Here is a 25062-nt window from a genome sequence, read left to right as displayed (position 1 = left end):
TTGGAAGACAGTTTGACGATTTCTTACAAAGCTAAATATAGTCTTAGCATATAATCCAGCAATCACACTCCTTGGTACTTACCCAACTGACTTCAGGACTATGTCCACACAAAAACCTGCAAGCAAATGTTATAGCAGCTTTATTCATAGCCACCAAAACTTGGAAGCAACCAAGGTGTCCTTAAACAGGTGACTGGATAAACAAATTGGAGTATATCCACACAATGAAATATTATAAAAATAAATGAGCTACCAAGCCATGAAAAGACATGAATAAATCTTAAATACATTTTGCTAAGTGAAAGAAGCCAATCTGAAAAGGCTATGTTCTGTATTATTACAATTATACGATACGATGGTCTGGAAAAAGCAAAACCACAGAGACAGTTAAAAAAAATCAGTGGGGTCAGGGAATCTCAGCGTGGACAGTGCGAGGGAAAAGGTGGAGGCGATGGTGGTCGGCGGTGCCAGTGGAAGTCGCGTGTCCAGCGGGAGTGACCTGAATTGCATCCCCGAAATGGCTAACACACTGGGGGCTGTGGCCAAGCAGGGGTTTGATTTCCTCTGTATGCCTGTGTACCACCCATGTTTCAAGAGGGAGTTCACTCAGGAACCTGCTAAGAATCGGCCAGGCCCTCAGACACGATCAGACCTACTGCTGTCAGGAAGGGACTGGAATACACTAATTGTGGGGAAGCTTTCTCCATGGATTCGTCCAGACTCAAAAGTGGAGAAGATCTGCAGGAACTCTGAGGCAGCTATGTTACAGGAGCTGAATTCTGGGGCATATTTGGGTCTTCCAGCTTTCCTGCTTCCCCTGAATCAGGACAATAACACAAACTTGGCAAGAGTTTTGACCAACCACATCCCACTGGCACCACTCCTCCATGTTCTGGATGTGGGTGCCACTGGTGGCACCAGAGGACCTGAGAGATGTGCCAACTTCACACACAGAGGAGTGCGGTGGAGAGGAGAAGACATGGATGTGGTGGCACAACTTCCGGACCTTGTGTGATTATAGCAAGAGCATTGCGGTGGCTCTCGAAATTGGTGCCGACCTCCCATCTAATCATGTCATTGATCGTTGGCTTGGGGAAGCCCATCAAAGCAACCATTCTCCCCACCAGCATTTTCCTGACCAATAAGAAGGGATTTCCTGTTCTTTCTAAGATGCACCAGAGGCTGATCTTCCAACTCCTCAAGTTGGATGTGCAATTCATCATCACAGGCACCAACCACCACTCAGAGAAAGAGTTCTGCTCCTGCCTCCAGTACTTGGAAAACTGGAGCCGGAATCGACCTCCACCCAGTGCCTATGAACTCTTTGCCAAGGGCTATGAAGACTACCTGCAGTCCCCACTCCAGCCACTGATGGATAACCTGGAATCTCAGACATACGAAGTGTTTAAAAAGGACACTATCAAATACTCTCGATACCAGCAGGCCATCTATAAATGTCTGTTAGACCGAGTGCCAGAGGAAGAGAAGGACACCAATGTCCAAGTGCTGACGGTGCTGGGAACAGGCCGGGGGCCCCTGGTGAACACTTCCCTGCGGGCAGCCAAGCAGGCAGACTGGAGGATAAAGCTGTACACTGTGGAGAAGAACCCAAATGCCGTGGTGATGCTGGAGAACTGGCAGCTTGAAGAATGCGGAAGCCAGGTGACAGCAGTCTCATTGGACATGCGGGAATGGCGGATATGACTGTCGGTGAGCTTCTGGGGTCCTAAGCGGATAATGAGCTGTCACCGGATGATGGCGTGAGCATTCCCGGGGAGTGTACCTCCTTTCTAGCTCCCATCTTGTCCTCCACGCTGTACAGTGAGGTCCGAGCCTGTCGGGAAAAGGACCGCCACCCTGAAGCCCAGTTTGAGATGCTTTATGGGCTGTGGCTGCACAATTTCCACCAGCCGTCTGCACCCCAGCCCTGTTTTACCTTCAGCCGTCCCAACAGAGATCCTATGATTGACAACAACCGCTACTGCACCTTGGCGTTTCCCGTGGAGGTGAACACAGTGCTGCATGGGTTTGCAGCCTACTTTGAGACTGTGCTTTATCAGGACATCACTCTGAGTATCTGTCCAGAGACTCACTCTCCTGAGATGTTTTCATGGTTTCCCACCCTCTTCCCCATTAAGCAGCCCATTACCGTGCGTGAAGGCCAGACCACCTGTGTGCGTTTCTGGAGATGCAGCAATTCCAAGATGGTGCGGTATGAGTGGGCTGTGACAGCACCAGTCTGTTCTGCTACTCGGAACCCCACAGGCCGCTCTAACACCATCGGCCTCTAGCCCCGCCTGCAAGTGTCTAGAGCCTTGGAAGCAGCTTCAGGTTTTGCCCCTGTAGCACCAAAGGTGCAGTAAGTACACCATGGGTTCTGATTTGCCTTGCCCATCAGAAAGGAGCATTTCAGTCCACTTTCCTGCCTTACGTCAAGATGGGCAAAGGATGAGAATTGCAGGGCTCACGCCACCAATCTGTGAAGACTTCAGGCCAAGGCATGAGGAATTCGTGTTGGATCTGCGGCTACTCCAACAGGCACTCAGCCTCAAGTGCTCTCTGGGATAGCCCTGAGAACATGTGGATTGAACAAATTTTCAGCCCTTTTCCCTGCCCATCTCTGTTCCTATTTTGATGATTTTGGGTAAGGAGGAAATACAAATAAAGTGAGGTTATGGCCTTTCCTGCTCCAAAAAAAACGAAATCAATGGATTGGGGAAGGGTTAAATAGGTGAACTGGTGAAGCACAGAGAATTCATAGGGTGATGAAGCTATTCTCTATGACACTGTAATGGCGATACCTGCATTTCTCAAAACCCACAAAGAGTGAACTTTAATATACGTAATTTTTTTTAAATCATGTAAAAGGTTAGGGGAATCCCAAGATGAAATGCAGAATGTGACCAAACAATCTAACTGTATTACAAATGTATGAAACAAGCTCACTGAAAGGAGTGGAGGAAAAAAAAAAAAAGGTGCTCCCTAAGCAACTTTGGAAATAAGAAGTCTGTAAAACTATGGCAAAGGAAACTGTACGTAAGCAGCACTGTACTCTAGTGGATACAGTTATTTTCCATGGGGGTCTTGTCAACAATTCTGACACTGCTATACATGCATACTGGAACTGAACAATTAAGTAAATACATGGCGGATGGTGGGAGCCAAGTTTACCATACTGTTGGAGTAGGAGATCACAGATCCTCAAGGGGAGGAGGCCAGAATGGTCCACGTGGTATTGGATTAGAATTGCAGACATCAGTATGCTCATGTTTAGCTTAATACAGATATAGATGGTTACATACAGATCAATTTATAAATTAGTACACACACATTCATTTCCCTGCTCTGTCCACTGAGAGGGCCTCTAAGCAACAGCAACCCTGTAGCAACAAGAACACTTAGTGCCCAGATCTTGGTTTTAATACCACCCTCGGAGAAACGACTGATTCTAGACCTAGGGCAGGAAATGTTAAGATGAGCCTGGAGTATCTTGTGTCAGAAAATAAGAAAGTACTCAAAAGCACAACAACCATCTCACAACGATAGAAGTAGGTCAGAGGACACAGAGCAATGGAAAGAGCTCCCAGTGGCCAAAGCTGGAACAATCTGAGCAAAAAAGAAAAGTAATATTTTATGATAACCCGAAGTATAAAATAAATCTCCATGAATATCCATACTGATGCAAATAAACAACTGAATAAAGAAATACATGGATGAGAAGAGATAAATTGCCTGGGCAGGAGAACTGCAAAGAATTTGTGTAGCTACTCTGCCCTCAAGAAGGTGAAGCGTAACTCCCCACTCCTAAGTGTGGGCTCCACACAGTGACTTTTTTCCAAGAACACAGTCTGGATACGGGGGTAGTAACTTTACAGGAAAGACACCTGCTAAACACTACTGCAGCTAGGTGACAAAGGTCAACATCAACCATGACAAATCATGTGGACAGTATGTGCCCTTGATAGGATGTGATGGGAATGGCATTTTATCTCTGAGGTCTTCCTCTCAAAATCTGTAACCCAGGGCTTCCCTGGTGGCGCAGCGGTTGAGAGTCCGCCTGCCGATGCAGGGGACGCGGGTCGGTGCCCCGGTCCGGGAGGATCCCACATGCCGCGGAGTGGCTGGGCCCGTGAGCCATGGCCTCTGAGACCGCACGTCCGGAGCCTGTGCTCCGCAACGGGAGAGGCCACGGCAGTGAGAGGCCCGCGTACCGCAAAAAAAAAAAAAAATCTGCAACCCCACTCTAACCATGAGAAGACCTCAGACAAATTCCAACAGAGGGACATTCTACAAAATACCTGACCAGCGCTCTTCAAAACTGTCAAGGTCATCAAAAGCAAGGGAAGTCTGGGAAGCTGCCATAACCAAGGGGCTCTTAAGGAGACATGACAATTAATATGATGTGGTATCCTGAATGGAGCCCTGGAGCAGAAAAAGCACAGTGGGTCAAAACTAAAGAAACCCGAATAAAGTCCGGGCTTTAGTTAATAGTAATGTACCACCAACATTGGTCTACTAACTGTGACAAATGTGCCTACTAATTTGTTAATAATAAGGGAAACTGGGTACAGGCCATATGAGAACTCTCTGTACTGTCTTCACGGTTTTTCTGTAAATCTAAGCCTGTTCTAAAACATAAACTTATGAAAATAAACAAAAATAAACCATGTCTGGAGCATAGTAATGCTATATAGTTATTAGCTAGTAATGATGCTGGTAGTAGTAGTCATGGATCGGGGGTGGGAGGGGGGAATATTTGCTATGTGAGTCCTTTATGCTCTTCCTGTGGAAATTTAGTTTCAAGGAGCCAGAAAGCAAGCTGTCACTGTGCTGGTCGCCAAGCAACAACCACTCCCAAAACCTATACCCCCAACAGGAATAGCACTGCCAGCAGCTCTACTGATTAACACTGGTGACATTCTAGGGGGGGAGTCACTCCTCATTCTTACAAGGAAAGGGCAAGTCATCTCGCACATCCTCCAAGGCTGACAAATTTTTTAAGAAAAGACTGATGTAAATGCAAAGATGTCCATAAAGAGATGCCTTGTAATCTGGAGGAACTTCTGACCAAGGGTCAAGGAACTGGTCCCATACAGCAGCTGCCAGATGACCTGGAAACCCCAGAAGTCAGAATGGTGGTTTTTTTAAATGGTAGCACTCCCTGATGTATTGAGTGAGTAAAATATGGCTTGCATTTCCCTTGCTTGAAATTTTAAATCCTCTCTAAATGGAAAATCTCCTGTCAGGCTGACCCACCCCAACCACGGGTACTCTGCAGCTCTCCCAAAATAAACAGGATCAACACAGAGGATCAAGTCCTCATCTTCCACCGACCTTCTTATAAACCTGCTGCAGCCACATTTACACCAAGTATGTGGGCAAAGGAGAAGAGCAGACTGGATGTACAGCACTTCAAAAGTAGACATTGCTTCTGCAAGTGTAAAAAAGTCCCAGGGCTACAATCACATCTCATTAATGAAACACAAATAAGCAAGAACTGACTATGCTTAACTTACAACAGAAGTTTCCAGACACTAATCTTCCCATTCCTGTCTGGGCTGGAGAGTGTTATGTTCATAACACACCTTGAGAATGGAAGCTGAGACACAAAGTAGCATCTTAAATGCAGTGTGCTTCTGGGGACTTCAACTGAGAAGCAACCAGTTTTTCCCAGGTACTATCGCTTTAAGAGTGACAAGAGTGCCCTCTAGTGGGAAAGAAAGGCTCCTGCATGCAGGGTATAAACCTTGTGCCGGACACCTCGCTAACCTGTTGCAGGTTGCGTTCATGCTGTTGGTTCATGCTCTGTTTTCTCCTTTTCCTTATCTTGATGGTGTTCCAAGAGAATAGGCCACATCCCATATACAAGAAAATTCCTGGGGGAAATAAATATACCCAATTTCAGGCGGACTGGGCCACGTTCCGCTTTACTTCTCTCCTGATTAGCATCTACCTGGCCTATAGCTCATCTTCGACACAGACAGCTGATATCTCCTCACCACTTATACAGACCAATGAGATATCATCTCACACCAGTCAGAATGGCCATCATCAAAAAATCTAGAAACAATAAATGCTGGAGAGGGTGTGGAGAAAAGGGAACCCTCTTGCACTGTTGGTGGGAATGTAGGTTTATACAGCCACTATGGAAAACAGTATGGAGCTTCCTTAAAAAACTACAAATAGAACTACCATACGACCCAGCAATCCCAACACTGGGCATATACCCTGAGAAAACCATAATTCAAAAAGAGTCATGCACCACAATGTTCATTGCAGCTCTATTTACAATAGCCCGGAGATGGAAACAACCTAAGTGTCCATCAACAGATGAATGGATAAAGAAGATGTGGCACATATATACAATGGAATATTACTCAGCCATAAAAAGGAACGAAATTGAGCTATTTGTAATGAGGTGGATGGACCTAGAGTCTGTCATGCAGAGTGAAGTAAGTCAGAAACAGAAAGACAAATATCATATGCTAACACATATATATGGACTCTAAGAAAAAAAAAATGTCATGAAGAACCTAGGGGTAAGACAGGAATAGACACAGACCTACTAGAGAATGGACTTGAGGATATGCGGAGGGGGAAGGGTAAGCTGGGACAAAGTGAGAGAGTGGCATGGACATATATACACTAACAAACGTAAAATAGATAGCTAGTGGGAAGCAGCCGCATAGCACAGGGAGATCAGCTCGGTGCTTTGTGACCACCTAGAGGGGTGGGATAGGGAGGGTGGGAGGGAGGGAGACACAAGAGGGAGGGGATATGGGAACATATGTATATGTATAGCTGATTCACTTTGTTATAAAGCATAAACTAACACAACATTGTAAAGCAATTATACTCCAATAAAGATGTTAAAAAAAAAATACAGATCGAGCCAACTCGTTAAGCCAGTAGGAAAGGTCCTAAAGAACACACCCAAATGGGGAAAGTTGCCCATTTCCAAGGGGCCCAACTCTGGGCAAATACCAAAAGGGTGAATATTTCTTGATTTTAACAGACCTTTCTCTCAAAAACAGCAGCCCAGAGAACCACCCCAGACAGAGGAAAATGAGAAATGAAGGGGCTCCGAGTCGATGGCCTGATATAGAATATGGTTGTCCCCGTCCAGTCACTTCCTTAGAAGGCAAAAGTAAGTCACTCAAAGAAAGTCATGTTGTTTTTTGTTTTTTGGGTTTTTTTTGCGGTATGCGGGCCTCTCACTGTTGTGGCCTCTCCCGTTGCAGAGCACTGGCTCCGGACGCACAGGCTCAGCGGCCATGGCTCATGGGCCCAGCCACTTCGCGTCATGTGGGATCTTCCCGGACCGGGGCACGAACCTGCGTCCCCTGCATTGGCAGGCGGACTCTCAACCATTGCGCCACCAGGGAAGCCCATGTTTATTTTTTTTAAACAAAACACATTTTGAGTTCAAAAGTTGGCAACACAGAGCAAGCGATACCAACAACAAAACACAGAAAGGTCTGACTTTAGAGAGTAAAAAGTGGACCCCCTTGTCCGGACTCATTCCCTGCTTTATTGAAGTGAATGAGGATTACCCCCAATTGAAATCCCTTCTGCCAAACAGGTTTGTTAACCAGAAGTTACCAGTTGGTCTAATTTGCACACACAGGCAGGTGATGCCCTGAGCTGGGAGCAGTTCTAGTGGGTGGTCCATCTCCCCAGGGTCTCACAGTTACTCTCTAGCCAGCCCATAGCTATATAGGGACCCAAGGGAAGAGGCAATGGAACACCTGGCTTAGTTAAAGTTATTCCGGCAGCAGAGAAGGGTAGGGCAGGGGAGGAGAGCATTATCAGTGTCCTTCAAGAACAGGCAACTTCATATGAGATGCGAATAGGCAATAGCCACAAGAAAAAATATCACAGTAATATTCAAAGGAATACAAATTAAAGCAATGACGTTATATCATTTTCTACTTATCAGGCTGGCAAAGTAAAAAGGAATGACACATCCGTAACTGAAGAAGATCTAAGGGAAGAGATACCAGAAACTACAAGAAAAGGGAGTATGAAAACGGTCTCCCGTTTCTGGAGACCAGATGCACCCAATGCCTTAAAAAAATGTGCTGACCTTAAAACCTAGCAATTCCCTTCTGGGAATTCTAAAGAAAGACTTGGACAAGCTTTTCCAATATGAAGCTCCCTTTTCCAAAAGTTTATAAATGATCACATAGTAGGACTTACACTTTTGGCCTCAGATAAATAAGAAAATGGAGACATAACTCAGCAACCAAAATGCATCCAACAATTAGAGAAAATGTAGATGGAATCTCCAAGCCTCTTCTCCACTTTTACGTGGTCTTTGGCTAATCCCATGATTAGCCCAAACCTCAGAATAACCTGTCATGTTTCTAGCGGGTCCCACGAGTTCAGAGTCACACCCAGGCATTTTGTTTCCAATGTAAACACTTCCGGTCTGCTAGGGGCTTTGTTTCTGCCGCGGCCACGGCCAGCATCCTCAGCGTGTGTTCCCCTTGGTATAAGCTGGTTATGGTGCAGGCTGCTTAAAGCCTCTGGCTCAGCCTTGGGAATCACACAGGTGCTTCACTCTCAGCATTACCAAAGGCTTGTGGGCATTTCGGAATCGAAGAGCAAGCCCACTCTCACCTAACGCAATGCTTTATAAGCAATTCTGACCCTTTCATCCAGAGGAGCTCCACAAATGCATGATATGCACGAGGCACATGCGTCATCGCACCTGGCGGGACATGTTGAGAAGCTGCTCTTCTGTGATAAATGTTTCCTCCGCATCTTAAATAACCTAGATATTAATAAGCCATTGTTAAGGTGATGGCTGTCAGGCTCTTCTAGAATGGATCAGGCTTGTCCTTGGAAAAGCAAAAAGCTAGAAGCCCAAGTAAACACTTAAGACATGACAATGACAGAAAGACATGAATAATGAATACCTTCAAAAATATGATCTTCCTGGGAGACTTTACACTTTCAGCCATTTTTTGCTCTTTCTCTGGCTCTCAGGATTGAATCCCTTTGACAATTTTTCACTTAGAAAAAGACCAACAAATCCACGACAGAAAGGGAATATTGTTCCATTAATCTGATACCATACGCCTCATAAATCATTACAAATTTAGATTTCTGCCTTGAGTAGTCAAGTGGGAAGAGTACTAGAACCGGAGTCAGGAAACCTGGATCCTTGTGACCTTGAATCTCAAGAACTGGCTCTGTGACCTTGAGGCACAGCTGCTTTTCTGAGTTTTGGATTTATTCTCTGTAAAGAAAATGACAAGCTCCTTCAGAAGGTGAATCTGGGATAACAGCTGGAGCAAAGCTGCCGGTGCTACACCACATCCCCGTGGCCTTTATTACTTCACCCCTTGCATCTCTTTGCCCGAGACTGTCTGGCCAGCAGATCCTTCATGTCTCAGGTGGGATGACCCGGAGGCACCCGTGCTACACTGTATCCCAGACTTTCCCGGGGGGGATCAGGTGCCAGCTGTCCACAGGGACAGCTTGCTTGATAACACGTCCTTTGCTGACATCCTTCCTCCCGTTTTCAGGATCCTCTCCCGTATAACTAATGCACCCTGGAATTCCTGTCTCAGGTTCAGCTTCTGTGGAAACCCAAACTAGAGCAGGGGGTTACGTGCCTTTCTATCAGGGTCTTGGTCTTTGCAAATGGCCTGTCCTTAAACAGTTACTCTTTCCTTGTGATGAGAGAAGGAGGTAATTTTCTCCAGAGCTGACAGGAATGCAGAGTTTCGAAGGTGACACGGCTTAGCTGTGTGTCTCCCCTCTAACAAGGGGGGCTCTGATGGCTCCTCCTGACACCCTAGCAGAGTCCTCACCAGGAATCCCCAACAAAGACAGAGGGCAGTGATCTAAAGACATCAACACAGGGCCACTATCCCACTTCCTGGGCTCCCTGTTCCCTCTCTGATAGGGACCCCCAATGTGTTAATACACGCTTAGAAAGAGGCCTAAATGCCAGAAATGTCAGGTCGCAAAGCAGGCTGAATGGGAGTCGTGGCTGAAGATGCGAGGCCCAACCACTCTTCAGTGTCCAAGAGGTTGAAATGTCAGGATTACAGCCCAGAGCGTAACAATGCTACAGAAGTCCCGGCTCCACTGAGACCAAGACAACCCCTGGCTTGGCAGAAACAGGCTCAGCTGCAGCCCAGATCTGCTGAAATAGTCACCTCTGGTTCCCAGCCTGCTGTATGTTCAGGCCACCGTTTGACCAGCACTGGAGAAATCTTTGCACCCAGTCCGAGGTGCTGTCATCACCCAGATGAAACAGATGGAAACCAAGCAGTGAGTGTACACTGTTTACCCAGCTCCGTACTCATGCATCTGGAGGTGTTTCACAGCATCCCACCATCGCCCCACCCCTGTGCAAGCCACACTCACAGGGGATCTGCTGGGCCTTGTGAGTTTAAGCAGCGCTGCTCTCCATGGCTGGTTGCAGAAAACTGGCACTATCCACAGAAAATCTTAGATCACAAAGGGAAAGACATGACGAAGAGAGAACGTGCTAAAGCTCCAGGGAAATTTCAGTAAGGGAGACGTGAACGAGCAAAAGGAAAACAGGCAATGAGAAGGGAATGGAGTCTACCTAGACTGAGACAGGACGAAACCTCTCCACTCACCGATTTCACCGTCACCAAAAGAAAAGTAAACCTGATTCATCACTGTTGGCTTTACTTGACGTCTTTAAAGAAGAGAGGAAGCAGGAACAAAAGAGAAAAGGTAAAAGAGGAAAGCTGAGGTCAACTTGAAAGATGTCTGCCTTTCACACCAGAGCACTCAACATAAAAGCCAGTCCCCCCCAGGCAGTGACTGGTGAAGATCCCTTCAGGAAATATAAAGAAGTTTCCCTTCAGGAAATATAAAGAAGCTCTTAAATTGGGGCTGAAAATGTGATCTTCAGTGCTAGAATATCTTAGAGATAATCTAGCCAATCTCCTCATTCTACACAGGAGAAAGTACACGCCAGAAATGTACAGGACCGTGTGCGGAAATGTGAAGAAATCCGCATTCTTCCGAGCAGGTCTAGCACCACTGCCAGAGTACAACCTCAGGTCATCTCCACGCTCTAAGGAGGGACGTCAAGCATTCATCTCAAGGGCACAAGTGAGACGCAGATGCTTGGAGAGCACTGCTGCAGTCTACTCTGTGCAGCCTGAGACACAAATGGGGCTTACTTTACTGGAACCCAATGTTGGGTTTGTTCCATTCATTTATAAGTGAATGAAATGAGATTCTTACTTAAGAATCTCACCACATCATCCAAGAAACGTCACCCAACGGACTAAACAACTCATAAAGGCCCTCCTTTGCTTAAAGGTCTGCTTATAGACTAATACAGAATGCCAGACTCCCAGGAAATATACACCTTTCCACTGCACTGCTCGTACAAGCCTCTTCTTTTAAATGCCTGGACATGGCAGACTGAGACCAACCATGTCCTGCTCCTTGCTTTACTTAGTTGAATGGCTTTGGAAGGCGAAATCCTGCATTTTTGTCTTTGAAACAAAAATGACCTGATTATTATGTGTCAGGCACAGAAGGATGAAAAAGATTCAGGCCCTAGGACCCCAGATGCCAGAAAGGCTGAAAGCATCATCCACACTGTCCTGGCCATTTAGAGAGTGATCACCAGGTGCTACATGCTCTGCTCCAAATTACACATGAATTCTCTTATCTGTTTCTTGCCACAACACTATGAGGCAGGCACGCTATCCCCATTTCACAGATGAAGAAACTGAGGCTTAGGAAAGGAAAATAACTATGGTTACACAACTAGTACATGGGAATCTGAGGAAGAAAGTCTGCCTGCTTCCCAAGCCTTTGCTATCCTACGTCCCAAATAAACATATATTTTTATTCATTTGGTCAATCCCCGCCTTGGAACAGAACAAGTCATGGCTGGTTATACATGAATAAATGGAAAAGCTGTATTAGAAAAGGCCTGGGGGATTAGAGAGGGTTTATGAGAGAGAGGATAAGTTATGGATTGGTTGCTGCTGAGTCCCCTGGGGACAGGAGACAGGCTGTGGAAGAGAAAGAATGACACACTTTCTTGTGGCTCAGTGGAAAGCCCATGTCAGCAGCCTTAGAACACACACGGGGCTTAGAGCTGCCCGAGAAAATGTACTTTGCATGAAAGAGAATTGTAACTTCCCAGCATTTGTTTATACATATGGGAGTGTCTGAATTTTCTCTGAGGGAAGGGAGGGGAAGCAAGTAACAAAGAGAAAGAATTAAAGATACTGGGGAAAAAAATTTAAACAGAAATTTTGCTGTGAAGTGGGAAACCTGTTTGCCCAAAAGAGGGAAAAAAGAATGAAATGTGCAAATGAAACCAAAAAGAAAAGAAACTCATCGAGCCCCTGGCCACCCTCCCATCTCTCAATTCTTAGCCCATCCTCTCCTAACGTGATGAGCAGCTGAAATTTTTGCAACCCAAGCTTTATAACATACCAAAGAAATGTCTTCTGGGAAAAAAGAAACATTGGAGAATTAAAAGTTCCCAGTAACAGACTGTTGAGGATGTCAAGCATTCACGTCAAAGGCTCAAGTGAGGATGCAGAGGCGTGACAGCGCTGCTGCAGTCCACCCTGTGCAGAAAAGACACAAACAGGGCCCACTTTACAAAAAGCACAATCCTGGGTTTGTTCTCTTCATTTATAAATGTATTGAGCATATTCCACAGTGACGTAAGAGGCAAACATGAATACCCCAGGATCCTTTTTCAGCTTAACAGTAACTTTACTGCAAGGCTGACTGTATTTACTGACAAGACAGGTATAAAGAACAACATTCCAAAGAGAGGGATCCTTACAATGAGAGAAGGGTCATGATTAGAGAAGACTCTTTGGAAGAAATGGTACTTAGGTAGATCCTGAAGGGTGTAGAGAGAGGATGTCAGATCAAGATGAAGGGCTAAAACAAGTGAACAAGAACAAGGAGAGAGCAGAGAATCAACACGGAGCACAGGCAGGAGACAAAACTGAGAGCACTTCATCATTCGTTCAATCTATATTTGACACATTTACTGAGCACCTACCACTTGCTAGACACTGTGGTGGATGCCTGGGATAGACACGAACAAAACAAACATCCCAGTCTCATGGAGTGCACGTTCTAGTTGAGGAAGACAAGCAATAAACAAAATACATAAATGGTACAGTCAGGATGCTGAACTCTGGGGAAGGGAGAAGTGTGGTTGCCGGCTGGTTGGTCCAAGAGGGTCTTGAATATCAGATTAGGGTGTTTGAATTTGATTTCACAGACACTGAAGAGGCAAAGGAGCTTTTCTGAGAAAATGTCTTGGCAGTAAAATCAGTGATCAGTAGAGGTTAGTTATTGGTGGTGGTGGTGCATTTAGGACGAACTTAAGAATACTAAATTTGCAGCAGCACATGAGATCGTCAGACACAGCATAGAACCGAGAGAGGCATGTGGGAGAGATACTAAGGAAGAGGTCCCGAAGTACATTCCACTGAACACTGGTCTTGCTAGATACTTCCTAAGAGGGTTGTACCAGGAAAGAAATTTCAGAATAAGACACCCAACAACCTAACCCCCACCTGGCAGCATATTAAACGTTCTGAGTTGTCCTGTTGTTAAACAAACAAGCAGAACCATGTTTAATTCTGTCTAAATCAGCAATTTGCACTCTTTCTTGACCAATTAATTTTTTTAGGGGTCAAGAAGAGCAGAAGACTTATTAAAACCTGGCAGGACAAAGTTTGTGAACCGCAGATCAAGTGCGAAAGTAATCAAACCCTGTAAATTCTAAGGAGAGGATGGATTTGTGAAGGAGAGAAGCAGCTGAATGGCAAGCTGAGGCAAACGCCTGATGGGAGCAGCCAGAACAGGGAGGAGAGGCGAGGAGCCGCCAAAGTCAAAGAAGACAGGAGGATGCCAAGATGCCACTAACACAATTCTCAAGAACATCTCAATCAAAAGTTGAGGGGCTTACCTGGTGGCGCAGTGGTTGAGAGTCCGCCTGCCAATGTGGGGGACGCGGGTTCGTGCCCCGGTCCGGGAGGGTCCCACATGCCACGGAGAGGCTGGGCCCGTGAGCCATGGCCGCTGAGCCTGCGCGTCCGGAGCCTGTGCTCCGCAACGGGAGAGGCCACAGCAGTGAGAGGCCCGCGTACCGCAAAAAAAAAAAAAAAAAAAAAAAGTTGAGGCACCTTCTGGGAAGGTGCAATGAATGCTAACTGATTTCTTCTGAAAGCCTTCCATCTGACAGCAACGAAAACAAAGAATTAAGAAAGGGATAATCTTCCTTTTATAAAAACAGAGAAGTTACAGCTTCAGACAGGCAGCAACCTAGATCACTCCTGCAATCAATCCTGAAGGGATGGGGAAGGACAGTGCATTTTGAAAAAGCAAGAAAACAAGAAAATGTTGTTTAGAATTAAGCCTTGTTTAAGCAGGCTAGGAATGTGAAGAACATCTTAAATCATCAATCTTGAAAAGCACATCTTGTCCACTCACACAGACATATATAATTCAAGCATCTCTTGTCCTCAGCTGCTTACAGGTTGTCTGTATCTATTCAATTGCCCTTTACATCTTTCAGCTGGCAATGAGTTTTAAAAAACAAAGACCCAGGAAGCCATTTCTGTTTATTTACCAGGTTGTCTTACAAGACCAGTACAGATCCAGATTATCAAAGTCACCTCCTAATCAGAGAGCAAATTTATAAATTAATCATTTAATCACCTACAAGTCCACATTGGAAAAAAAACTCAGAATAACATAAATTTCTTCTGATCCCACTACTCAGGAAAAGCCATTGAGAAAGCTTTTCTCAATCATCTCAGAAGATGATTTACACATGTTAAAATTTTAAAGCCCCCCCCCCATTAAACTGTCATGTGAAATTCAAATTTATCTAATTTTTCAACACATATAGAATTTACTCTCTAGCTCATAAATCCCAGCAATTCTGTGATGTCATTACTACAGCATTAATGCAGCTATATCTATTTAAAGAGCCATGCAGTCCTAAATCAGAAGTGAGTTTCAAGTCACTAATTATTACCCTAATTTAAAAAGAACAGTACACCTGAATAGTGTTTTGACCCAGAGGTGCTTCTCAAACAGTAATGGGAGGAACTTATTAAGCTGCAGAGTCTGATTCAGTAGGTCTGAGGTGGGGTCTGGGATTCCACATTTCTAACAAGCTCCCCAGAGATGCCCATGGTGCTATATATATACCGCAGTCTTTGAGTGGCAAAGCAATGGATCATCTTCCAGGGCTGAGCCTTAAGGGGAGGCAGCATGGCTAGATGAATTCAGCTGAAAGTGAAAGCGACTGAACTGCTTTCTTAGTTGGCGTGGTGAATCTCGTTGAACCTTCTGTAAAAGTGTTGCCGCCCCTTCTGTTTGGTTACACTTGGAAAGCTCAGGTTCTAAAATCATACGAGCAAATTGTGGAAGAACAAATGCAAGGGAGAAACATGAAATTGTAATAATAGCGTGGTGTTGGTGCAAGACTCTGTACTCTGAGCTGCTAAGAATAATAAAGAGGGGGATTCTTAGCTTAGTCTGGGTTAAGGTACAGGAGTCAGATTTCCCAGCTGATTCGTAGGACCACACAAGTTCTAGACAAGCTACTGCAAGATAAGCATTCTTCTCATTTTGCAATAAAGGAATTGGAAACACAGAAGATGCACAAGTCCACTCAACTCATAACAGAGCTAAGATTCAAACCCAGGAAGTTTTCTGACACCAAGAAAGAAGTTCTTTCCTCTATATTACACAACATGCCAAGGAGAGCCCCAAACCACTGTTGGTAACCAATATTTGAGAAAATCATTGATGTCAAACTTTCAAGAAAGAAAAATATCAGGAACTGTAGGCTAGTTTGCTTAACAAAATTGGGGGTGGGGAGGGAAAGTGGAGGGCTGTACTTATTAAAAGAGGTGGTGAACATTAGAAGCCGGCACAGGTTCATTGTCCAGATGAAATGAAGGCTCCGCCAGGGCAGGGGGGATGTGTCCCTCTCTTTTTTCCTCACTGCTGATCACCAAGGTCCTCAAGCCGTGCTTAGTCTACAACAGGTACTGAATAAATATTTGCCCAATGGCTGAACAAATGAATGAACCAGAAAGAGGCCAACACACTCCAACATTTACTGAGCTCCTAGTAGGGGCCAAGCACTATGGATGTAAAAATAAATAAGATTCAGTCCCTGACGGACTTCCCTGGTGGTACAGTGGCTAAGGTTCCACGCCTCTACTGCAGGGGGCACAGGTTCGATCCCTGGTCGGGAAAATAAGATTCTGCATGCCACGCAGAGCGGCTAAAAAATTTAAAAAAGGAAGATATAGTCCCTGACTACAAACAGTTAACATCTGTTTTCTTAATAATACTTTGGAAAGAAAGCTATGTGACACTTGATGTTCTGATTGCTCCTTTCTCCTTCCCTTTTCTTGGCCTCTGAGCAGACATTCGTGACACTTCTCCACCCACTGGGGCCGAGCAGCATGCTTCCCCGTCCTCTCATTCCGTGCCCAAGAGCTGGCTGTTATACCCGAGCCCTCCTTTCTCAGTGAGGTATTGTGTTGAAGTGAGAAAAACATGGGCTCTGGAGTTTTAAAAACCTGGCTCTTTAATTGAGTGCTTCTACGTACTGGAGACTGCTCTGAGCACGTTACTGGTACCTATCATTTGGTCCTCACAGCAACTGTGCAAGGGGACATCACACCATTTCACAGACAAGGAGACTGAGGACCAGAAAGGCTAGGGACTTGCCCAAGGTCAGCCAGCTAGGAAGTGGCCAAGTGAGCTTAAAACCTGGACAATCTGGCTGTAGAAGCCATTCTTCTACCCATTTTCCAAACTACCTCTCAAAGTGCAGGCGCTGGTGATCACGCTGTCTGATTCACAGTCTTCATCTCAAGCACACGTTTGGTACCTGAGACTGAGTGGCAGTGATCCCGTCTGCTTCGGTAGGAAAGATAGTCTTTGTTTCTCTGCAAAAAAAGGCTCCATACTGCTATTAGATGACAGTTTTTCTCCCCAGCAGTTCTTATCTCAACATGGGAGTCAGCCAAAGAGTAATTTACTGAATTGTTTGAAAAATGTTCATGGATTCTCCAACATGAAGAGGCAAGAAGAAAAAAAGCCATAGTGTTTGGTATTATATTCTAACAGAACCGTTCAATTTACTTTTTCTTTCACATGTTTTAAGTCCTCTTCTGGATACAACCTTTTATGAGAGGGACTGTTTGAGAAAAACATGGATGCTGTTAAAGTCTGTCTCACCACCATGTCCTGAACACCACGTTTCAAATATGCACAGATAGACACACACACACACACACACAGACATACGCATACTGTAGACACACATACACACGCGCACATACACACACGGCTTGGTTAGAAGTCCACATTGGGTCCTGGGCAATTTGTGATCACCTAACAAGGCTTTGACAGATGAGTTTGCTAATGAGACTGTCACACAACTGGAAAAGAACCGCAAATTCTATAAGCACTACAAACATTCTCCTCTCTTTAAGAACAGAAGACAAGTTAGTGGTAAGGCGATTACTTTTTAAATAAATTCAAAGTTAGTTTTAAATCCTCTACTGCCAAGATCCATTTCATGAAATAAAAATAGGTTCCTTCCCACCACCCAGAAAGCCTACCATAAGGGTAAACAGAATAAGTTCAATTTTTCTAAAAACTGTTTTTAAAAAAATCACTGTCACTAGTTTAGGCATCTAATTTCTTTGTGATAGGAAAGTAATCCCTCCTGCGCCCTCTCCCTGCTCTGACTTCAGGCCAACATATTCAAACAGAACAAAGCCAAAGAAATAAAAGACATGGTGTACCCAGATGTAATACTGCATGTGAATTGACTCAGTGTGGCTCGCAGTAATGTGGTCCTGAAACAGATGCAAAATTCAGAAAAAAAAAAAAAAAATCAGGTCTTCAAGACAGCGAAGCGTGGTCACTACCAGCAAGTTCTGCCCATTTCCCTCACCAGACAGCCAAAGCTGGCCGCTCCCTCACCAGCTGAAAAGCTCCAAAATGATTTTTCAGTGTCTTTAGAAAGACTACAAGTTCTCTGATAAAGCATTTAAAGTCTTTCACAGTTTTATTCCCACCTTCCTTATTGCACAGTGGCAGAGAGGACTGTCTCCCTTTTTCTCTTAGCGACAGATCTCGCCACCCTACCTACAGTATCACTCCTCCTTACAGGTAGGCACGGCCAGACATCTCAATCCTGTGCCTCAGAGTGCCATGTAGCTTCACGTCTCATCGTGGAAAGGAGGCTGCCTTTCCTCCTCTTCCCCATGGCTAGCAGTGGCAAGCCAGCCATGACGACGTGCACACAGACGGTACCCTAGGAGATGACGAAGCACGAAGATAAAAGAAGCCCATGTCCCTGGAAGGCACCTTGGACAAAGGCAACTATCCTTTCTAGATACCCACCTACGCCTATATTGTCATGTGAAAGAGAAACAAACTTCTATTGGATTTAAGCCCCCGACTTTTTAAATCTCTGTTCTAACAGCTTAGCCTCTTCCTTAACGAATTCACTCATGCTGGGCTTGTATCCCAACCGAGATAGAATTTTTCCAGCCTTCCCAACATTCCCTCCCATCTCCATGTCTTTGCTCTCAGGGGTACATGCCCCTTACTGGGACGTCCTCTTCATGACTAAATGTATTCATCCTCCAAGGTCTACGTGCTCTCCTCTCTCCCCGCTAAAGATTTGTCCACTTTTACAGATCCCTCTTTCTTAGAGATTCTGTTGCCCTTTCAATCTGAAGCTTTGGCACTTGATCAGGTACTAACTGGAACGGACTCCAATTGTTTCATGGGTATTTTCCTTCATCTCTTCCTGGGAGGGGCAATGCAGTGTATTGTTAAAGCCTAAAATACCACACTGCCCCTCCCAGGAAGACATGAAGGAATATATCCTTTAATCATAGTTGCTGTGACAAAAATGAAGCAAGCTAAAATATCTATTATAATGAAGATGCTCAAAGAATTTTATTTCTCCGTTTCATTTCCAGACAAGAGGAGCTGTACATGTTATTTCCCCCAAAACATAGTTATAGAACTTGGCATACAACAGGGATTTTAATAAGTGTTTTAAATTGTAAAAACCCTCATGCATCTTTTACGCTTTTTCTGCCACAAGCAAGCATGATGCTGACCATCTGCATAAAAGATAAGCTTTAGTCTTTCACAATTTAAAAAAAAAAAAAAACCACATGCTTTCTTTTGTTGAATCTTGACTCCCAAGATTTGACCTGGATTCTCTAGTTGTTCAAATGACTTGAGCACAAGCCTTACAGGGGTATTGGGGGACACAAGAGGAGCTCTTTGCTTCAGAGTGTGGCTGGAAGGAATATTGGACTCTTTCAGTCTAGCACGCCAGTAGCTGTGGTCACCTCTCAGCCTGTCCAGAGGTAGACGGACATACGAACTCACTTCTTCCCTGTGTTACAGACAAGAGGAACTATCGCTTATTCAGAAATGGGACAGCTCTCAAAACTCATCTCCACTGCAGAAATCCCTGGCTATGCAGGGTGTTCCAGTTCAGCCTTATAAAATAGACCATGCCGGCCAATGAAAACATGCTTTAGGCCTGCCACAAAGGAGACTAGCAAACTCCCTGGCGCCAGCTCAGTAGACGGAGCCATCAGGGACATCCCAGCATGGGGCGCTAAAACCACATCTCCAGGCTCCCCCCAGAAATGCCCTCCATTTACTCCTGCTTTCACCCAGATCAACCCGTCATTAATTATTTCAAGAAATACTTATTGAGTTGAGTACCTACTAGAGGCAAGTCATCGAGCATACAATAAGAAACAAGACAAAGCCTCAAGGCTGTTACAGCCCTGTAAGAGGCAGAATAAACAGGTGATTTCAATAGAATCTGCTCAACAGTATGCTAAAGGAAGTACAAGGATCTGTGGGAGCGGCCAGAGGTGAGCACAGGCAGGTAAGCAGGGAACCATCTGACCACCAGGCCCTGCGGGATGGACCTGATGCCCTTCAGGCCCCTTTTTTGATCCTCACCTGGCAAAAGAAAGGCCTTCCTTACCTCAGCAGCATTCATTGCAAGGGCGGCCAAAAGTAAAAGGGGCATGAATCACCCGCAGTGTTAATGAAATACCTTATAAACGCCAAACAGGTAGCATGCAAAACTCTCTGCTCAAGGGATTGATACCTACTTCCACAGAGCATCAGATGAATCCCTTTCACCATGAAAATCAATAAGAGCTGAGGCAAGAGACAGGCAGGGGAAGGAACCGCTCCTGCAGTCAGAAAACCAAAATGAGACCAATTATATTGTTCAAGATCCTAGTTTTCACGGTGAGAGGCACCATATGTACAAACCAGTGATTGACAGATACATCTAACATGGGCATTGAGCAAAGCAGGGAGGAAGTAAAGAGGTTCTCTTGTTTTGGAATGGGGATTCCTACTCCTCAAGACGGGTAGGGATTCAGATCTTCAGATCTTATTCACATACTATTTCCATCCTATTCTGCTTTGTACTTCCTCTATCACTGGGAAAGAGACAAGCAGGGAATTTCAGAGCTAAAATCTTGGAGATCATCTGGCCAGACCCTCATTTACGGGTGAAGAATCTGGGGTCAGAGAAGGTAGGAGTCTTGCCCTACTGGTTAGTGACAAAAGCAGAATTAGAACTCAGGCCCTGAATGTTCACTCAAGTGCTTGTCCCACTAATCCACTTTGAGCCCAGAAACCTGGCACTAGACAAGTACTTATCTGGGAAAGATTATGCTTTGCTTAGAGACCTTTTTCCTTTAATACCTCTGTCTCTCTGAGAATCTATGTCACAAAGACATAGCCATCAGGACAAAAGCTGCTGCTGTTTAAAAGCTTTCAGCCTGGCTTCCTACAGGGATAAACGCCAAGGAGTAAATCTGCAAATGGAAAAAAAGAAGCCACTGTCACCAAATAAACAGGAAACAGGAAATGTTTCCCAGGAAACAGGAAATGTGCATGTAAGAGTGTATGTGTGTGTGTTTAGATGTGTATATACATGCATATATACATGCATGTGCATGTTTTTACGTGTATTTGTATCTATGTGAATGTGAGAGTGCTTTAAATGTACATATGTGTGTCTGAATTGTGAACGTGTGTGTGTGTGAAGGTCTCATTTGTGAATTTGTACGTATTTGTCTTTCTCCATTTAGGCTACTGTAACAGAATACCATAGACTGGGTGGCTTATAGACAACAGAAATTTATTTTTCACAATTCTGGAGGCTAGAAGTACAAGATCAAGGTGCTGGTGTCTGGTGTCAGCCTGCTTTCTGGTTCATAAATGACTGTCTTCTCACTGTGTCCTCACATGGTGAAAAGGACAGGGGATCTGTGGGGTCTTTTATAAGGGCACTAATCCCATTCACAACAGCTCCACCTCACACCCAGGACCTAATCACCTCTCAAAGGCTCCACTCCACATAACATCACATTGAGTATTATGATTTAACATATGGATTTGGGAAGGGGGGGGTACCACAAACATTCAGTCTATAGCAGTGTGCATATATATGTGTTTCTGTGTTTGTCTGTACATATAGTTGTATATATTTATGTATATATTTTTAACTCCACCTTATATTCATGGGGGGGAAAAAGAAGGAAGTGGAAACAAGAATATTCTGTTGGTTTTGGCTGCGTTTACTAAACTATGCGTCTGTCTCACTGGATAGTTACTGGGGGATCACCTGCCTAGAAGCCCTTTTTAGTGTTTGGTGGATGAAAAATGTATTATTCTGAAGTTCTAAAGAGCAAATGGAAGCCTGAAGAAATATATATATATATATAGCTATGATTAGGGTGGCTTTTATTTTAAAAAATAACAAATGTTGATGAGGGTGTAAAGAAAGAGAACCCTTATACACTATTGGTGGGAATGTTAATTGGTACAGCCACTATGGAAAACGGTATGGCAGTTCCTCAAAAAACTAAAAATCGAAGTACCATATGATCCAACAGTCCCACTCCTGGGTTATATATGAGAAGGAACTGAAATCAGTATCTTGAAGAGATATCTGCACCCCATGTTCCTTGAAGCCTTATTCATAATAGCCAAGATATGGAAGCAACCGAAGCATCCACTGATAGGTGAATGGATAAAGGAGATGTGAGACAGATAGATAGATAGATAGATAGATAGATAGATAGATAGATAGGTAGGTAGATAGATAGGAAGAATTGAATATCACTCAGCCAAGAGAAAGAAGGAATTGCTGCCATTTGTGACAACATGAATCGACTTTGAGGGCGTTATGCTAAGTAAGATAAGTCAAAGGAAGACAAATAGTGTATGGTATCACTTATATGTGGAATCTAAAAAAAACTGAACTTGTAAAAATAGAGAGTAGAATGTTGGTTACCAGAGGCTGGGGGATGGGGGAATTGGGGAGATGCTGTTTTAGGGTACAAACTTGAAACCAATAGATAAAAAGTTCTGGAGATCTAAGGCACAGCATAGTGATTATAGTCAACAATACTGTATTGTATGAAACTTCAGAGTTGCTAAGAGACTAGATCTTAATTGCTCTCAACACAAAAAAAGAAATGATAATTACGTGACAGTGTCAGCTAATTCTACTGTAGTAATTGTATTGCAATATATAAATGTATCAAACCAACACACTGTACTCCTCAAACTTATACAGTGTTATATGCCGATTATAACTCAATTTTTAAAAACTCATTGAATTGTAAAAGGAAAAAAAAAGCAGCAGCAGCGATAGTACACAAATCAATAAATACTAGCAGGTTTCACTTATCTCCATTTTAGAGAGAAAGCACACAGAAACTCATTGAGTTGAGAGGGGTATTGTACTTGGAAGGCTGTTTGAATCTACATATAATGACCAATTTAGGGAGGTGCCCATGAAGAGCATTAGAGCTGCTGTAACGTGGGGTACAAGGATTCAAGCATCAAGCTCTGGCTCTATGGCTAATGTATTTGTTCACACTTCCTAACTGGCCTCCACCTGAGCAGGCTGGCAGTACCAATACTGCCCTCAGGAAGCACCCCACACTGCGTCATCTGGGGGGACCTTGCAGGAGGACACATCACCCCCAGGACCCTCTGCTTTGTCACCCCTCTAAAGCACTAAGGGGCTGTCTTTCTAAGGGGCCAGAAATTTCCCCTCCACAAGCCCTTCTGAAAATGATTGTACCTTTTCTCATGTTTAAGGAAAAGGACATCTTTTCAATCGGCACTTTTTTGCATTCTGAGACTGCAGTCTTCTTCACTAGACTGTATGATCTTTCAGAGCAAAGACCATGTACTTTTTCTCCATATCCCCAAGACCTGTCATGGTGCGTGGCATATGTTTAACTGAGTGGAGATATTACCTAATATATGTCTGAATACCATAGAGACAAGTTTTACCACAAAAGCATGAAGATTTGTTCTGGAGGTGATGCAACAGCATGTAGAGTGAGGTTCTGAAATCATTTGAGCCACGCCAGTGGCTTACCAAGGAGTGTCTGGGTCAAGGATTTGGGGAAGGCTTCCTCAGGGCAGCAGGGAATTCAGAGTCACAAGCAGCTGAAAGCAAGAGAAGCATATTCAAGTAGACATTTCCTGCTGAATCAGACAAGCAGTTTGGCCCTGGGTAAGGAACTGAATCCTTTAGAAGGATTTCCAGCCTAGACGATCCCCACCCTGAAGCCCACGGTAACCCACAATTTCCCTTGTGGGGACGTGATCTCAACTGGATGAAAAAGGAAGCCAGTAATGTCTTTTGCTCAAATACTGAAGATTACACACAAAGATTTATCAAATCAAAATCTTTTGAGCTGACGGAGGTGGGGGGCAGGGTGTTTCTGCTCCATTGGAAGTTTCTACTTTGAACAAAATGACGTGCACCTTCATTGCATTTATTTGGGTCCTATCTCTGTCTATTTCATGTTTCTTGGCCATTATCACTTGGATCACCTGCCTCCCAGAAACATGTTTCTACCAACACACTTCAACAGTGGAGCATGTTTACTTAGAGCAAGTTAAAGAAAATCTCATTCTCACGCAACTGATCATCGGTTCCCAAAAACTCTCCCAAACATTAGGTCTGTACAGCAGCTAACAGCTGAAGGTGCCTAAAAAAATGGCAAGAATGTCCGTAAACCCTCGGGCTTCCCAGACAGACATAATATAATAGAAAGGACCAGCTCCACGGAGTCTTCTGCGAGGTAATCATTTAGCCTAGCAGTAACCTCCTCCCTGCATAAACAGGCAGGGTGGCAGCAGAGTGGACTGAAAACCGATACCCACACAGGCAAACCTCACTTTCAATCCCTCCTCTGTCACTTCCTGGCTGTATAAAGTTGACCAAGTTACTGAACAAATCTGAGTTTTGGCTTTCCAATCAAAAAAGTAAGTTAAAAATGTCAAGTGGCGCAGTGGTTGAGGGTCCGCCTGCCGATGCGGGGGACACGGGTTCGTGCCCTGGTGGCGCAGTGGTTGAGGGTCCGCCTGCCAATGCGGGGGACACGGGTTCGTGCCCCGGTCCGGGAGGATCCCACATGCCACGGAGCAGCTGGGCCCGTGAGCCATGGCCGCTGAGCCTGTGCGTCCGGAGCCTGTGCTCCGCAACGGGAGAGGCCACGGCAGTGAGAGGCCCGCGTACCACAAAAAAAAAAGAAAAAGTCAACTTCATAAGCTTTTGTAAAACTAGGTGAGATGTTATTTTTCAAGCACCTACAGCTGACGCTGACACTGGATAAATGATGGTTAGCATCAGTACCAGGATTTGTACGAGAATTGCCACTTCTGAGGCCTACAGATTCAGCAGACTTTGGGGGAATAATCTCATCAAAGGGTTACTGACAAAGACTACAATTCCAAATCATCCTAACCAAGGGAGTGAAAAGAAAGACATAACTTCCCAAATATTTCAAACCTTTTCTGAACAACAATAAGGTTCCTGAAATTGGCATGCACAAAAGATGTCATATAATTCTGGGGTTAGATGCCTCCCCACCTCTGACGTTTAACCAACTGTAAAACCTATTTATTACCAGGCATCTTCTGGGGCTTGCTCAT

The 25062-nt window shown here is 44.6% G+C and overlaps 1 protein-coding gene and 1 pseudogene across 1 annotated transcript in view; one reads left to right on the top strand and one right to left on the bottom strand.

Annotated features, from left to right (window-relative positions):
• Positions 1–25062, bottom strand: part of ST6GALNAC3 (ST6 N-acetylgalactosaminide alpha-2,6-sialyltransferase 3) — a 533596-nt gene that overhangs the window by 446124 nt on the left and 62410 nt on the right. The gene's annotated exons all lie outside the window — the stretch shown is intronic.
• Positions 449–2291, top strand: LOC132421035 (protein arginine N-methyltransferase 5-like; annotated as a pseudogene).

The sequence above is a fragment of the Delphinus delphis genome, chromosome 1 (genome assembly GCF_949987515.2).
Source record: "Delphinus delphis chromosome 1, mDelDel1.2, whole genome shotgun sequence".
Taxonomy (NCBI): Eukaryota; Metazoa; Chordata; class Mammalia; order Artiodactyla; family Delphinidae; genus Delphinus; species Delphinus delphis.
The sequence above is the reverse complement of the archived record's forward strand: the minus strand, read 5'-3'. Positions and strand labels throughout refer to the sequence as shown.